Genomic DNA, 18,239 nt, shown 5'->3' with positions numbered 1-18,239 from the left:
ATTTTTGGCTGTTTCTGACCATTTTTCACTTCCTTCGACCCTTATTGAAGCCATTTTTGGCTATTTCTTAACATTTTTTGGCCATTTCTATCCTGTTTAAAGCCATTTTTGGCTATTTCTAAACAATTTTTGGCCATTTCTATCCTCTTTAAAGGCATTTTTGGCTATTTCTAAACAATTTTTGCCATTTCTATCCCATTTTCTCCCATTTCTAACAGTTTTGAAGCCATTTCGGTTTATTTCTAGCTCAGTTTTGACATTACTAACCCGTTTTAAGCCATTTTTGGCAAATTTTAACCCACTTTTGCATACCTCTAACCATTCTTAAGCCATTTTTGGCTATTTGGAAGCAAGTTTTGCATTTTCTAACCCATATTAAGCTGTTTTTGGCTATTTCTGACCCTTCTTTACAACCTAAACTTTTATTGAAGCCATTTTTGGCTAATTCTAAACATTTTTTTGCCATTTCAAACGCAGTTTTGCCTGTTTCCAACCAGTTTAAAGCCGTTTTTGGCTGTTTCTGACCATTTTTCACTTCCTTCGACCCTTATTGAAGCCATTTTTGGCTATTTGGAAGCCAGTGTTGCATTTTCTAACCCATATTATGCTGGTTTTGGCTATTTCTGTCCCTTCTTTACCTCCTAACCTCTTTGAAGCCACTGTTGGCTATTCCTAAACCATTTTTTCCCATTTCAAACCATGTTTTGCCTGTTTCCAACCACTTTAAAGCCATTTTTGGCTGTTTCTGACCATTTTTCTCTTCCTTCGACCCTTATTGAAGCCATTTTTGGCTACTTCTAAACATTTTTTGGCCATTTCTATCCTGTTTAAAGGCATTTTTTGGCTATTTCTAAACAATTTTTGGCCATTTCTATCCTGTTTAAAGGCATTTTTGGCTATTTCTAAACAATTTTTGCCATTTCTATCTCATTTTCTCCCATTTCTAACAGTTTTGAAGCCATTTCTGTTTATTTCTAGCTCAGTTTTGACATTACTAACCCATTTTAAGCCATTTTTGGCAAATTTTAACCCACTTTTGCATGCCTCTAACCATTCTTAAGCCATTTTTGGCTATTTGGAAGCCAGTTTTGCATTTTCTAACCCATATTAAGCGGTTTTTGGCTATTTCTGACCCTTCTTTACCTCCTAAACTCTTATTGAAGCCATTTTTGGCTAATTCTAAACATTTTTTGGCCATTTCAAACGCAGTTTTGCCTGTTTCCAACCAGTTTAAAGCCATTTTTGGCTGTTTCTGACCATTTTTCACTTCCTTCGACCCTTATTGAAGCCATTTTTGGCTATTTCTTAACATTTTTTGGCCATTTCTATCCTGGTAAAGCCATTTTTCGCTATTTCTAAACAATTTTTGGCCATTTCTATCCTGTTTAAAGGCATTTTTGGCTATTTCTAGACAATTTTTTGCCATTTCTATCGCATTTTCTCCCATTTCTAACAGTTTTGAAGCCATTTCGGTTTATTTCTAGCTCAGTTTTGACATTACTAACCCGTTTTAAGCCATTTTTGGCAAATTTTAACCCACTTTTGCATACCTCTAACCATTCTTAAGCCATTTTTGGCTATTTGGAAGCCAGTTTTGCATTTTCTAACCCATATTAAGCTGTTTTTGGCTATTTCTGACCCTTCTTTACAACCTAAACTTTTATTGAAGCCATTTTTGGCTAATTCTAAACATTTTTTTGCCATTTCAAACGCAGTTTTGCCTGTTTCCAACCAGTTTAAAGCCGTTTTTGGCTGTTTCTGACCATTTTTCACTTCCTTCGACCCTTATTGAAGCCATTTTTGGCTATTTGGAAGCCAGTGTTGCATTTTCTAACCCATATTATGCTGGTTTTGGCTATTTCTGTCCCTTCTTTACCTCCTAACCTCTTTGAAGCCACTGTTGGCTATTCCTAAACCATTTTTTCCCATTTCAAACCATGTTTTGCCTGTTTCCAACCACTTTAAAGCCATTTTTGGCTGTTTCTGACCATTTTTCTCTTCCTTCGACCCTTATTGAAGCCATTTTTGGCTACTTCTAAACATTTTTTGGCCATTTCTATCCTGTTTAAAGGCATTTTTTGGCTATTTCTAAACAATTTTTGGCCATTTCTATCCTGTTTAAAGGCATTTTTGGCTATTTCTAAACAATTTTTGCCATTTCTATCTCATTTTCTCCCATTTCTAACAGTTTTGAAGCCATTTCTGTTTATTTCTAGCTCAGTTTTGACATTACTAACCCATTTTAAGCCATTTTTGGCAAATTTTAACCCACTTTTGCATGCCTCTAACCATTCTTAAGCCATTTTTGGCTATTTGGAAGCCAGTTTTGCATTTTCTAACCCATATTAAGCGGTTTTTGGCTATTTCTGACCCTTCTTTACCTCCTAAACTCTTATTGAAGCCATTTTTGGCTAATTCTAAACATTTTTTGGCCATTTCAAACGCAGTTTTGCCTGTTTCCAACCAGTTTAAAGCCATTTTTGGCTGTTTCTGACCATTTTTCACTTCCTTCGACCCTTATTGAAGCCATTTTTGGCTATTTCTTAACATTTTTTGGCCATTTCTATCCTGGTAAAGCCATTTTTGGCTATTTCTAAACAATTTTTGGCCATTTCTATCCTGTTTAAAGGCATTTTTGGCTATTTCTAGACAATTTTTTGCCATTTCTATCGCATTTTCTCCCATTTCTAACAGTTTTGAAGCCATTTCGGTTTATTTCTAGCTCAGTTTTGACATTACTAACCCGTTTTAAGCCATTTTTGGCAAATTTTAACCCACTTTTGCATACCTCTAACCATTCTTAAGCCATTTTTGGCTATTTGGAAGCCAGTTTTGCATTTTCTAACCCATATTAAGCTGGTTTTGGCTATTTCTGACCCTTCTTTACCTCCTAAACTCTTATTGAAGCCGTTTTTGGCTAATTCTAAACATTTTTTGGCCATTTCAAACGCAGTTTTGCCTGTTTCCAACCAGTTTAAAGCCATTTTTGGCTGTTTCTGACCATTTTTCACTTCCTTCGACCCTTATTGAAGCCATTTTTGGCTACTTCTAAACATTTTTTGGCCATTTCTATCCTTTTTAAAGGCATTTTTGGCTATTTCTAAACAATTTTTGGCCATTTCTATCCTCTTTAAAGCCATTTTTGGCTATTTCTAAACAATTTTTGGCCATTTCTATCCTGTTTAAAGGCATTTTTGGCTATTTCTAAACAATTTTTGCCATTTCTATCTCATTTTCTCCCATTTCTAACAGTTTTGAAGCCATTTCGGTTTATTTCTAGCTCAGTTTTGACATTACGAACCCGTTTTAAGCCATTTTTGGCAAATTTTAACCCACTTTTGCATACCTCTAACCATTCTTAAGCCATTTTTGGCTATTTGGAAGCCAGTTTTGCATTTTCTAACCCATATTAAGCTGTTTTTGGCTATTTCTGACCCTTCTGTACCTCCTAAACTCTTATTGAAGCCATTTTTGGCTAATTCTAAACATTTTTTGGCCATTTCAAACGCAGTTTTGCCTGTTTCCAACCAGTTTAAAGCCATTTTTGGCTGTTTCTGACCATTTTTCACTTCCTTCGACCCTTATTGAAGCCATTTTTGGCTATTTCTTAACATTTTTTGGCCATTTCTATCGTGTTTAAAGGCATTTTTGGCTATTTCTAAACAATTTTTGGCCATTTCTAACCTGTTTAAAGGCATTTTTGGCTATTTCTAAAGAATTTTTGCCATTTCTATCGCATTTTCTCCCATTTCTAACAGTTTTGAAGCCATTTCGGTTTATTTCTAGCTCAGTTTTGACATTACTATCCCATTTTAAGCCATTTTTGGCAAATTTTAACCCACTTTTGCATGCCTCTAACCATTCTTAAGCCATTTTTGGCTATTTGGAAGCCAGTTTTGCATTTTCTAACCCATATTAAGCGGTTTTTGGCTATTTCTGACCCTTCTTTACCTCCTAAACTCTTATTGAAGCCACTGTTGGCTATTCCTAAACCATTTTTTCCCTTTTCAAACGCAGTTTTGCCTGTTTCCAACCAGTTTAAAGCCATTTTTGGCTGTTTCTGACCATTTTTCACTTCCTTCGACCCTTATTGAAGCCATTTTTGGCTATTTCTTAACATTTTTTGGCCGTTTCTATCCTGTTAAAGCCATTTTTGGCTATTTCTAAACAATTTTTGGCCATTTCTATCCTGTTTAAAGGCATTTTTGGCTATTTCTAAACAATTTTTGCCATTTCTATCTCATTTTCTCCCATTTCTAACAGTTTTGAAGCCATTTCTGTTTATTTCTAGCTCAGTATTGACATTACTATCCAATTTTAAGCCATTTTTGGCAAATTTTAACCCACTTTTGCATACCTCTAACCATTCTTAAGCCATTTTTGGCTATTTGGAAGCCAGTTTTGCATTTTCTAACCCATATTAAGCTGTTTTTGGCTATTTCTGACCCTTCTTTACCTCCTAAACTCTTATTGAAGCCATTTTTGGCTAATTCTAAACATTTTTTGGCCATTTCAAACGCAGTTTTGCCGGTTTCCAACCAGTTTAAAGCCATTTTTGGCTGTTTCTGACCATTTTTCACTTCCTTCGACCCTTATTGAAGCCATTTTTGGCTATTTCTTAACATTTTTTGGCCATTTCTAACCTGTTTAAAGGCATTTTTGGCTATTTCTAAACAATTTTTGCCATTTCTATCTAATTTTCTCCCATTTCTAACAGTTTTGAAGCCATTTCGGTTTATTTCTAGCTCAGTTTTGACATTACTAACCCGTTTTAAGCCATTTTTGGCAAATTTTAACCCACTTTTGCATACCTCTAACCATTCTTAAGCCATTTTTGGCTATTTGGAAGCCAGTTTTGCATTTTCTAACCCATATTAAGCTGTTTTTGGCTATTTCTGACCCTTCTTTACAACCTAAACTCTTATTGAAGCCATTTTTGGCTAATTCTAAACATTTTTTGGCCATTTCAAACGCAGTTTTGCCTGTTTCCAACCAGTTTAAAGCCATTTTTGGCTGTTTCTGACCATTTTTTACTTCCTTCGACCCTTATTGAAGCCATTTTTGGCTATTTCTTAACATTTTTTGGCCATTTCTATCCTGTTAAAGCCATTTTTGGCTATTTCTAAACAATTTTTGGCCATTTCTATCCTGTTTAAAGGCATTTTTGGCTATTTCTAAAGAATTTTTGCCATTTCTATCTCATTTTCTCCCATTTCTAACAGTTTTGAAGCCATTTCTGTTTATTTCTAGCTCAGTTTTGACATTACTAACCCATTTTAAGCCATTTTTGGCAAATTTTAACCCACTTTTGCATGCCTCTAACCATTCTTAAGCCATTTTTGGCTATTTGGAAGCCAGTTTTGCATTTTCTAACCCATATTATGCTGTTTTTGGCTATTTCTGACCCTTCTTTACCTCCTAAACTCTTATTGAAGCCATTTTTGGCTAATTCTAAACATTTTTTGGCCATTTCAAACGCAGTTTTGCCTGTTTCCAACCAGTTTAAAGCCATTTTTGGCTGTTTCTGACCATTTTTCACTTCCTTCGACCCTTATTGAAGCCATTTTTGGCTATTTCTTAACATTTTTTGGCCATTTCTATCCTGGTAAAGCCATTATTCGCTATTTCTAAACAATTTTTGGCCATTTCTATCCTGTTTAAAGGCATTTTTGGCTATTTCTAGACAATTTTTTGCCATTTCTATCGCATTTTCTCCCATTTCTAACAGTTCTGAAGCCATTTCGGTTTATTTCTAGCTCAGTTTTGACATTACTAACCCGCTTTAAGCCATTTTTGGCAAATTTTAACCCACTTTTGCATACCTCTAACCATTCTTAAGCCATTTTTGGCTATTTGGAAGCAAGTTTTGCATTTTCTAACCCATATTAAGCTGTTTTTGGCTATTTCTGACCCTTCTTTACAACCTAAACTTTTATTGAAGCCGTTTTTGGCTAATTCTAAACATTTTTTGGCCATTTCAAACGCAGTTTTGCCTGTTTCCAACCAGTTTAAAGCCGTTTTTGGCTGTTTCTGACCATTTTTCACTTCCTTCGACCCTTATTGAAGCCATTTTTGGCTATTTGGAAGCAAGTTTTGCATTTTCTAACCCATATTAAGCTGTTTTTGGCTATTTCTGACCCTTCTTTACCTCCTAAACTCTTATTGAAGCCGTTTTTGGCTAATTCTAAACATTTTTTGGCCATTTCAAACGCAGTTTTGCCTGTTTCCAACCACTTTAAAGCCATTTTTGGCTGTTTCTGACCATTTTTCACTTCCTTCGACCCTTATTGAAGCCATTTTTGGCTACTTCTAAACATTTTTTGGCCATTTCTATCCTGTTTAAAGGCATTTTTGGCTATTTCTAAACAATTTTTGGCCATTTCTATCCTGTTTAAAGGCATTTTTGGCTATTTCTAAACAATTTTTGCCATTTCTATCTCATTTTCTCCCATTTCTAACAGTTTTGAATCCATTTCGGTTTATTTCTAGCTCAGTTTTGACATTACTAACCCGTTTTAAGCCATTTTTGGCAAATTTTAACCCACTTTTGCATACCTCTAACCATTCTTAAGCCATTTTTGGCTATTTGGAAGCCAGTTTTGCATTTTCTAACCCATATTAAGCTGTTTTTGGCTATTTCTGACCCTTCTTTACAACCTAAACTCTTATTGAAGCCATTTTTGGCTAATTCTAAACATTTTTTGGCCATTTCAAACGCAGTTTTGCCTGTTTCCAACCAGTTTAAAGCCATTTTTGGCTGTTTCTGACCATTTTTCACTTCCTTCGACCCTTATTGAAGCCATTTTTGGCTATTTCTTAACATTTTTTGGCCATTTCTATCCTGTTAAAGCCATTTTTGGCTATTTCTAAACAATTTTTGGCCATTTCTATCCTGTTTAAAGGCATTTTTGGCTATTTCTAAACAATTTTTGCCATTTCTATCTCATTTTCTCCCGTTTCTAACAGTTTTGAAGCCATTTCTGTTTATTTCTAGCTCAGTTTTGACATTACTAACCCATTTTAAGCCATTTTTGGCAAATTTTAACCCACTTTTGCATGCCTCTAACCATTCTTAAGCCATTTTTGGCTATTTGGAAGCCAGTTTTGCATTTTCTAACCCATATTATGCTGTTTTTGGCTATTTCTGACCCTTCTTTACCTCCTAAACTCTTATTGAAGCCATTTTTGGCTAATTCTAAACATTTTTTGGCCATTTCAAATGCAGTTTTGCCTGTTTCCAACCAGTTTAAAGCCATTTTTGGCTGTTTCTGACCATTTTTCACTTCCTTCGACCCTTATTGAAGCCATTTTTGGCTATTTCTTAACATTTTTTGGCCATTTCTATCCTGTTTAAAGCCATTTTTGGCTATTTCTAAACATTTTTTGGCCATTTCTATCCTCTTTAAAGGCATTTTTGGCTATTTCTAAAGAATTTTTGCCATTTCTATCTCATTTTCTCCCATTTCTAACAGTTTTGAAGCCATTTCTGTTTATTTCTAGCTCAGTTTTGACATTACTAACCCATTTTAAGCCATTTTTGGCAAATTTTAACCCACTTTTGCATGCCTCTAACCATTCTTAAGCCATTTTTGGCTATTTGGAAGCCAGTTTTGCATTTTCTAACCCATATTATGCTGTTTTTGGCTATTTCTGACCCTTCTTTACCTCCTAAACTCTTATTGAAGCCATTTTTGGCTAATTCTAAACATTTTTTGGCCATTTCAAACGCAGTTTTGCCTGTTTCCAACCAGTTTAAAGCCATTTTTGGCTGTTTCTGACCATTTTTCACTTCCTTCGACCCTTATTGAAGCCATTTTTGGCTATTTCTTAACATTTTTTGGCTATTTCTATCCTGTTAAAGCCATTTTTGGCTATTTCTAAACAATTTTTGGCCATTTCTATCCTGTTTAAAGGCATTTTTGGCTATTTCTAAACAATTTTTGCCATTTCTATCTAATTTTCTCCCATTTCTAACAGTTTTGAAGCCATTTCGGTTTATTTCTAGCTCAGTTTTGACATTACTAACCCGTTTTAAGCCATTTTTGGCAAATTTTAACCCACTTTTGCATACCTCTAACCATTCTTAAGCCATTTTTGGCTATTTGGAAGCAAGTTTTGCATTTTCTAACCCATATTAAGCTGTTTTTGGCTATTTCTGACCCTTCTTTACAACCTAAACTTTTATTGAAGCCGTTTTTGGCTAATTCTAAACATTTTTTGGCCATTTCAAACGCAGTTTTGCCTGTTTCCAACCAGTTTAAAGCCGTTTTTGGCTGTTTCTGACCATTTTTCACTTCCTTCGACCCTTATTGAAGCCATTTTTGGCTATTTGGAAGCCAGTTTTGCATTTTCTAACCCATATTATGCTGGTTTTGGCTATTTCTGTCCCTTCTTTACCTCCTAACCTCTTTGAAGCCACTGTTGGCTATTCCTAAACCATTTTTTCCCATTTCAAACCATGTTTTGCCTGTTTCCAACCACTTTAAAGCCATTTTTGGCTGTTTCTGACCATTTTTCACTTCCTTCGACCCTTATTGAAGCCATTTTTGGCTACTTCTAAACATTTTTTGGCCATTTCTATCCTGTTTAAAGGCATTTTTGGCTATTTCTAAACAATTTTTGGCCATTTCTATCCTCTTTAAAGGCATTTTTGGCTATTTCTAAACAATTTTTGCCATTTCTATCCCATTTTCTCCCATTTCTAACAGTTTTGAAGACATTTCGGTTTATTTCTAGCTCAGTTTTGACATTACTAACCCATTTTAAGCCATTTTTAGCAAATTTTAACCCCCTTTTGCATACCTCTAACCATTCTTAAGCCATTTTTGGCTATTTGGAAGCCAGTTTTGCATTTTCTAACCCATATTATGCTGGTTTTGGCTATTTCTGACCCTTCTTTACCTCCTAAACTCTTATTGAAGCCATTTTTGGCTAATTCTAAACATTTTTTGGCCATTTCAAACGCAGTTTTGCCTGTTTCCAACCAGTTTAAAGCCATTTTTGGCTGTTTCTGACCATTTTTCACTTCCTTCGACCCTTATTGAAGCCATTTTTGGCTATTTCTTAACATTTTTTGGCCATTTCTATCCTGTTTAAAGCCATTTTTGGCTATTTGTAAACAATTTTTGCCATTTCTATCGCATTTTCCCCCATTTCTAACAGTTTTGAAGCCATTTCGGTTTATTTCTAGCTCAGTTTTGACATTACTAACCCGTTTTAAGCCATTTTTGGCAAATTTTAACCCCCTTTTGCATACCTCTAACCATTCTTAAGCCATTTTTGGCTATTTGGAAGCAAGTTTTGCATTTTCTAACCCATATTAAGCTGGTTTTGGCTATTTCTGACCCTTCTTTACCTCCTAAACTCTTATTGAAGCCATTTTTGGCTAATTCTAAACATTTTTTGGCCATTTCAAACGCAGTTTTGCCTGTTTCCAACCAGTTTAAAGCCATTTTTGGCTGTTTCTGACCATTTTTCACTTCCTTCGACCCTTATTGAAGCCATTTTTGGCTATTTCTTAACATTTTTTTGGCATTTCTATCCTGCTAAAGCCATTTTTGGCTATTTCTAAACAATTTTTGGCCATTTCTATCCTGTTTAAAGGCATTTTTGGCTATTTCTAAAGAATTTTTGCCATTTCTATCTCCTTTTCTCCCATTTCTAACAGTTTTGAAGCCATTTCGGTTTATTTCTAGCTCAGTTTTGACACTACTAACCCATTTTAAGCCATTTTTGGCAAATTTTAACCCACTTTTGCATGCCTCTAACCATTCTTAAGCCATTTTTGGCTATTTGGAAGCCAGTTTTGCATTTTCTAACCCATATTAAGCTGTTTTTTGCTATTTCTGACCCTTCTTTACAACCTAAACTTTTATTGAAGCCGTTTTTGGCTAATTCTAAACATTTTTTGACCATTTCAAACGCAGTTTTGCCTGTTTCCAACCAGTTTAAAGCCATTTTTGGCTGTTTCTGACCATTTTTCACTTCCTTCGACCCTTATTGAAGCCATTTTTGGCTATTTCTTAACATTTTTTGGCCATTTCTATCCTGTTAAAGCCATTTTTGGCTATTTCTAAACAATTTTTGGCCATTTCTATCCTGTTTAAAGGCATTTTTGGCTATTTCTAAAGATTTTTTGCCATTTCTATCTCATTTTCTCCCATTTCTAACAGTTTTGAAGCCATTTCTGTTTATTTCTAGCTCAGTATTGACATTACTAACCCATTTTAAGCCATTTTTGGCAAATTTTAACCCACTTTTGCATACCTCTAACCATTCTTAAGCCATTTTTGGCTATTTGGAAGCAAGTTTAGGATTTTCTAACCCATATTAAGCTGTTTTTGGCTATTTCTGACCCTTCTTTACCTCCTAAACTCTTATTGAAGCCATTTTTGGCTAATTCTAAACATTTTTTGGCCATTTCAAACGCAGTTTTGCCTGTTTCCAACCAGTTTAAAGCCATTTTTGGCTGTTTCTGACCATTTTTCACTTCCTTCGACCCTTATTGAAGCCATTTTTGGCTATTTCTTAACATTTTTTGGCTATTTCTATCCTGTTAAAGCCATTTTTGGCTATTTCTAAACAATTTTTGGCCATTTCTATCCTGTTTAAAGGCATTTTTGGCTATTTCTAAACAATTTTTGCCATTTCTATCTAATTTTCTCCCATTTCTAACAGTTTTGAAGCCATTTCGGTTTATTTCTAGCTCAGTTTTGACATTACTAACCCGTTTTAAGCCATTTTTGGCAAATTTTAACCCACTTTTGCATACCTCTAACCATTCTTAAGCCATTTTTGGCTATTTGGAAGCAAGTTTTGCATTTTCTAACCCATATTAAGCTGTTTTTGGCTATTTCTGACCCTTCTTTACAACCTAAACTTTTATTGAAGCCGTTTTTGGCTAATTCTAAACATTTTTTGGCCATTTCAAACGCAGTTTTGCCTGTTTCCAACGAGTTTAAAGCCGTTTTTGGCTGTTTCTGACCATTTTTCACTTCCTTCGACCCTTATTGAAGCCATTTTTGGCTATTTGGAAGCCAGTTTTGCATTTTCTAACCCATATTATGCTGGTTTTGGCTATTTCTGTCCCTTCTTTACCTCCTAACCTCTTTGAAGCCACTGTTGGCTATTCCTAAACCATTTTTTCCCATTTCAAACCATGTTTTGCCTGTTTCCAACCACTTTAAAGCCATTTTTGGCTGTTTCTGACCATTTTTCACTTCCTTCGACCCTTATTGAAGCCATTTTTGGCTATTTCTTAACATTTTTTGGCCATTTCTATGCTGTTTAAAGGCATTTTTGGCTATTTCTAAACAATTTTTGGCCATTTCTATCCTCTTTAAAGGCATTTTTGGCTATTTCTAAACAATTTTTGCCATTTCTATCCCATTTTCTCCCATTTCTAACAGTTTTGAAGCCATTTCGGTTTATTTCTAGCTCAGTTTTGACATTACTAACCCGTTTTAAGCCATTTTTGGCAAATTTTAACCCACTTTTGCATACCTCTAACCATTCTTAAGCCATTTTTGGCTATTTGGAAGCAAGTTTTGCATTTTCTAACCCATATTAAGCTGTTTTTGGCTATTTCTGACCCTTCTTTTCCTCCTAAAGTCTTATTGAAGCCATTTTTGGCTATTTCTTAACATTTTTTGGCCATTTCTATCCTGTTTAAAGGCATTTTTGGCTATTTCTAAACAATTTTTGCCATTTCTATCCCATTTTCTCTCATTTCTAACAGTTTTGAAGCCATTTCGGTTTATTTCTAGCTCAGTTTTGACATTACTAACCCGTTTTAAGCCATTTTTGGCAAATTTTAACCCACTTTTGCATACCTCTAACCATTCTTAAGCCATTTTAGGCTATTTGGAAGCAAGTTTTGCATTTTCTAACCCCTATTAAGCTGTTTTTGGCTATTTCTGACCCTTCTTTACAACCTAAACTTTTATTGAAGCCATTTTTGGCTAATTCTAAACATTTTTTGGCCATTTCAAACGCAGTTTTGCCTGTTTCCAACCAGTTTAAAGCCATTTTTGGCTGTTTCTGACCATTTTTCACTTCCTTCGACCCTTATTGAAGCCATTTTTGGCTATTTCTTAACAATTTTTGGCCATTTCTATCCTGTTTAAAGTCATTTTTGGCTATTTCTAAACAATTTTTGCCATTTCTATCCCATTTTCTCCCATTTCTAACAGTTTTGAAGCCATTTCGGTTTATTTCTAGCTCAGTTTTGACATTACTAACCCGTTTTAAGCCATTTTTGGCAAATTTTAACCCACTTTTGCATACCTCTAACCATTCTTAAGCCATTTTTGGCTATTTGGAAGCCAGTTTTGCATTTTCTAACCCATATTAAGCTGTTTTTGGCTATTTCTGACCCTTCTTTACAACCTAAACTTTTATTGAAGCCATTTTTGGCTAATTCTAAACATTTTTTGGCCATTTCAAACGCAGTTTTGCCTGTTTCCAACCAGTTTAAAGCCATTTTTGGCTGTTTCTGACCATTTTTCACTTCCTTCGACCCTTATTGAAGCCATTTTTGGCTATTTCTTAACATTTTTTGGCCATTTCTATCCTGTTAAAGCCATTTTTGGCTATTTCTAAACAATTTTTGGCCATTTCTATCCTGTTAAAAGGGATTTTTGGCTATTTCTAAACAATTTTTGCCATTTCTATCTCATTTTCTCCCATTTCTAACAGTTTTGAAGCCATTTCGGTTTATTTCTAGCTCAGTTTTGACATTACTAACCCGTTTTAAGCCATTTTTGGCAAATTTTAACCCGCTTTTGCATGCCTCTAACCATTCTTAAGCCATTTTTGGCAATTTGGTAGCAAGTTTTGCACTTTGTAACCCATATTAAGCTGTTTTTGGCTATTTCCCTCCCTTCTTTACCTCCTAACCTCTTTGAAGTCATTGTTGGCTATTCCTAAACCATTTTTTCCCATTTCAAACGCAGTTTTGCCTGTTTCCAACCAGTTTAAAGCCATTTTTGGCTGTTTCTGACCATTTTTCACTTCCTTCGACCCTTATTGAAGCCATTTTTGGCTATTTCTTAACATTTTTTGGCCATTTCTATCCTCTTTAAAGGCATTTTTGGCTATTTCTAAACAATTTTTGCCATTTCTATCCCATTTTCTCCCATTTCTAACAGTTTTGAAGCCATTTCGGTTTATTTCTAGCTCAGTTTTGACATTACTAACCCGTTTTAAGCCATTTTTGGCAAATTTTAACCCACTTTTGCATACCTCTAACCATTCTTAAGCCATTTTTGGCTATTTGGAAGCAAGTTTTGCATTTTCTAACCCATATTAAGCTGTTTTTGGCTATTTCTGACCCTTCTTTTCCTCCTAAAGTCTTATTGAAGCCATTTTTGGCTAATTCTAAACATTTTTTGGCCATTTCAAACGCAGTTTTGCCTGTTTCCAACCAGTTGAAAGCCATTTTTGGCTGTTTCTGACCATTTTTCACTTCCTTCGACCCTTATTGAAGCCATTTTTTGGCTATTTCTTAACATTTTTCGGCCACTTCTATCCTGTTAAAGCCATTTTTGGCTATTTCTAAACAATTTTTGGCCATTTCTATCCTGTTTAAAGGCATTTTTGGCTATTTCTAAAGAATTTTTGCCATTTCTATCTCATTTTCTCCCATTTCTAACAGTTTTGAAGCCATTTCTGTTTATTTCTAGCTCAGTTTTGACATTACTAACCCGTTTTAAGCCATTTTTGGCAAATTTTAACCCGCTTTTGCATGCCTCTAACCATTCTTAAGCCATTTTTGGCTATTTGGTAGCAAGTTTTGCATTTTCTAACCCATATTAAGCTGTTTTTGGCTATTTCCCTCCCTTCTTTACCTCCTAACCTCTTTGAAGTCATTGTTGGCTATTCCTAAACCATTTTTTCCCATTTCAAACGCAGTTTTGCCTGTTTCCAACCAGTTTAAAGCCATTTTTGGCTGTTTCTGACCATTTTTCACTTCCTTCGACCCTTATTGAAGCCATTTTTGGCTATTTCTTAACATTTTTTGGCCATTTCTATCCTGTTAAAGCCATTTTTGGCTATTTCTAAACAATTTTTGGCCATTTCTATCCTGTTAAAAGGCATTTTTGGCTATTTCTAAACAATTTTTGCCATTTCTATCTCATTTTCTCCCATTTCTAACAGTTTTGAAGCCATTTCTGTTTATTTCTAGCTCAGTTTTGACATTACTAACCCGTTTTAAGCCATTTTTGGCAAATTTTAACCCGCTTTTGCATGCCTCTAACCATTCTTAAGCCATTTTTGGCTATTTGGAAGCAAGTTTTGCACTTTGTAACCCATATTAAGCTGTTTTTGGCTATTTCCCTCCCTTCTTTACCTCCTAACCTCTTTGAAGTCATTGTTGGCTATTCCTAAACCATTTTTTCCCATTTCAAACGCAGTTTTGCCTGTTTCCAACCAGTTTAAAGCCATTTTTGGCTGTTTCTGACCATTTTTCACTTCCTTCGACCCTTATTGAAGCCATTTTTGGCTATTTCTTAACATTTTTTGGCCATTTCTATCCTGTTTAAAGCCATTTTTGGCTATTTCTAAACAATTTTTGGCCATTTCTATCCTCTTTAAAGGCATTTTTGGCTATTTCTAAACAATTTTTGCCATTTCTATCCCATTTTCTCCCATTTCTAACAGTTTTGAAGCCATTTCTGTTTATTTCTAGCTCAGTTTTGACATTACTAACCCATTTTAAGCCATTTTTGGCAAATTTTAACCCCCTTTTGCATACCTCTAACCATTCTTAAGCCATTTTTGGCTATTTGGAAGCCAGTTTTGCATTTTCTAACCCATATTATGCTGGTTTTGGCTATTTCTGACCCTTCTTTACCTCTTAAACTCTTATTGAAGCCATTTTTGGCTAATTCTAAACATTTTTTGGCCATTTCAAACGCAGTTTTGCCTGTTTCCAACCAGTTTAAAGCCATTTTTGGCTGTTTCTGACCATTTTTCACTTCCTTCGACCCTTATTGAAGCCATTTTTGGCTATTTCTTAACATTTTTTGGCCATTTCTATCCTGTTTAAAGCCATTTTTGGCTATTTCTAAACAATTTTTGCCATTTCTATCGCATTTTCCCCCATTTCTAACAGTTTTGAAGCCATTTCGGTTTATTTCTAGCTCAGTTTTTACATTACTAACCCGTTTTAAGCCATTTTTGGCAAATTTTAACCCACTTTTGCATACCTCTAACCATTCTTAAGCCATTTTTGGCTATTTGGAAGCAAGTTTTGCATTTTCTAACCCATATTAAGCTGGTTTTGGCTATTTCTGACCCTTCTTTTCCTCCTAACCTCTTTGAAGACACTGTTGGCTATTCCTAAACCATTTTTTCCCATTTCAAACCCTGTTTTGCCTGTTTCCAACCAGTTTAAAGCCATTTTTGGCTGTTTCTGACCATTTTTCACTTCCTTCGACCCTTATTGAAGCCATTTTTGGCTACTTCTTAACATTTTTTGGCCATTTCTATCCTGTTTAAAGTCATTTTTGGCTATTTCTAAACAATTTTTGGCCATTTCTATCCTGTTTAAAGGATTTTTGGCTATTTCTAAAGAATTTTTGCCATCTCTATCTCATTTTCTCCCATTTCTAACAGTTTTGAAGCCATTTCTGTTTATTTCTAGCTAAGTATTGACATTACTAACCCATTTTAAGCCATTTTTGGCAAATTTTAACCCACTTTTGCATTCCTCTAACCATTCTTAAGCCATTTTTGGCTATTTGGAAGCCAGTTTTGCATTTTCTAACCCATATTAAGCTGTTTTTGGCTATTTCTGACCCTTCTTTACCTCCTAAACTCTTATTGAAGCCATTTTTGGCTAATTCTAAACATTTTTTGGCCATTTCAAACACAGTTTTGCCTGTTTCCAACCAGTTTAAAGCCATTTTTGGCTGTTTCTGACCATTTTTCACTTCCTTCGACCCTTATTGAAGCCATTTTTGGCTATTTCTTAACATTTTTTGGCCATTTCTATCCTGTTAAAGCCATTTTTGGCTATTTCTAAACAATTTTTGGCCATTTCTATCCTGTTTAAAGGCATTTTTGGCTATTTCTAAAGATTTTTTGCCATTTCTATCTCATTTTCTCCCATTTCTAACAGTTTTGAAGCCATTTCTGTTTATTTCTAGCTCAGTATTGACATTACTAACCCATTTTAAGCCATTTTTGGCAAATTTTAACCCACTTTTGCATACCTCTAACCATTCTTAAGCCATTTTTGGCTATTTGGAAGCAAGTTTAGGATTTTCTAACCCATATTAAGCTGTTTTTGGCTATTTCTGACCCTTCTTTACCTCCTAAACTCTTATTGAAGCCATTTTTGGCTAATTCTAAACATTTTTTGGCCATTTCAAACGCAGTTTTGCCTGTTTCCAACCAGTTTAAAGCCATTTTTGGCTGTTTCTGACCATTTTTCACTTCCTTCGACCCTTATTGAAGCCATTTTTGGCTATTTCTTAACATTTTTTGGCTATTTCTATCCTGTTAAAGCCATTTTTGGCTATTTCTAAACAATTTTTGGCCATTTCTATCCTGTTTAAAGGCATTTTTGGCTATTTCTAAACAATTTTTGCCATTTCTATCTAATTTTCTCCCATTTCTAACAGTTTTGAAGCCATTTCGGTTTATTTCTAGCTCAGTTTTGACATTACTAACCCGTTTTAAGCCATTTTTGGCAAATTTTAACCCACTTTTGCATACCTCTAACCATTCTTAAGCCATTTTTGGCTATTTGGAAGCAAGTTTTGCATTTTCTAACCCATATTAAGCTGTTTTTGGCTATTTCTGACCCTTCTTTACAACCTAAACTTTTATTGAAGCCGTTTTTGGCTAATTCTAAACATTTTTTGGCCATTTCAAACGCAGTTTTGCCTGTTTCCAACGAGTTTAAAGCCGTTTTTGGCTGTTTCTGACCATTTTTCACTTCCTTCGACCCTTATTGAAGCCATTTTTGGCTATTTGGAAGCCAGTTTTGCATTTTCTAACCCATATTATGCTGGTTTTGGCTATTTCTGTCCCTTCTTTACCTCCTAACCTCTTTGAAGCCACTGTTGGCTATTCCTAAACCATTTTTTCCCATTTCAAACCATGTTTTGCCTGTTTCCAACCACTTTAAAGCCATTTTTGGCTGTTTCTGACCATTTTTCACTTCCTTCGACCCTTATTGAAGCCATTTTTGGCTATTTCTTAACATTTTTTGGCCATTTCTATGCTGTTTAAAGGCATTTTTGGCTATTTCTAAACAATTTTTGGCCATTTCTATCCTCTTTAAAGGCATTTTTGGCTATTTCTAAACAATTTTTGCCATTTCTATCCCATTTTCTCCCATTTCTAACAGTTTTGAAGCCATTTCGGTTTATTTCTAGCTCAGTTTTGACATTACTAACCCGTTTTAAGCCATTTTTGGCAAATTTTAACCCACTTTTGCATACCTCTAACCATTCTTAAGCCATTTTTGGCTATTTGGAAGCAAGTTTTGCATTTTCTAACCCATATTAAGCTGGTTTTGGCTATTTCTGACCCTTCTTTTCCTCCTAAAGTCTTATTGAAGCCATTTTTGGCTATTTCTTAACATTTTTTGGCCATTTCTATCCTGTTTAAAGGCATTTTTGGCTATTTCTAAACAATTTTTGCCATTTCTATCCCATTTTCTCTCATTTCTAACAGTTTTGAAGCCATTTCGGTTTATTTCTGGCTCAGTTTTGACATTACTAACCCGTTTTAAGCCATTTTTGGCAAATTTTAACCCACTTTTGCATACCTCTAACCATTCTTAAGCCATTTTAGGCTATTTGGAAGCAAATTTTGCATTTTCTAACCCCTATTAAGCTGTTTTTGGCTATTTCTGACCCTTCTTTACAACCTAAACTTTTATTGAAGCCATTTTTGGCTAATTCTAAACATTTTTTTGCCATTTCAAACGCAGTTTTGCCTGTTTCCAACCAGTTTAAAGCCATTTTTGGCTGTTTCTGACCATTTTTCACTTCCTTCGACCCTTATTGAAGCCATTTTTGGCTATTTCTTAACAATTTTTGGCCATTTCTATCCTGTTTAAAGTCATTTTTGGCTATTTCTAAACAATTTTTGCCATTTCTATCCCATTTTCTCCCATTTCTAACAGTTTTGAAGCCATTTCGGTTTATTTCTAGCTCAGTTTTGACATTACTAACCCATTTTAAGCCATTTTTGGCAAATTTTAACCCCCTTTTGCATACCTC

The sequence above is a fragment of the Pezoporus flaviventris genome, unplaced genomic scaffold (genome assembly GCF_033815535.1).
Source record: "Pezoporus flaviventris isolate CSIRO_AGI_PZ_B2104156 unplaced genomic scaffold, CSIRO_AGI_Pfla_v1 ptg000146l, whole genome shotgun sequence".
Lineage (NCBI taxonomy): Eukaryota > Metazoa > Chordata > Aves > Psittaciformes > Psittacidae > Pezoporus > Pezoporus flaviventris.
Note: the sequence above shows the minus strand (reverse complement) of the source record.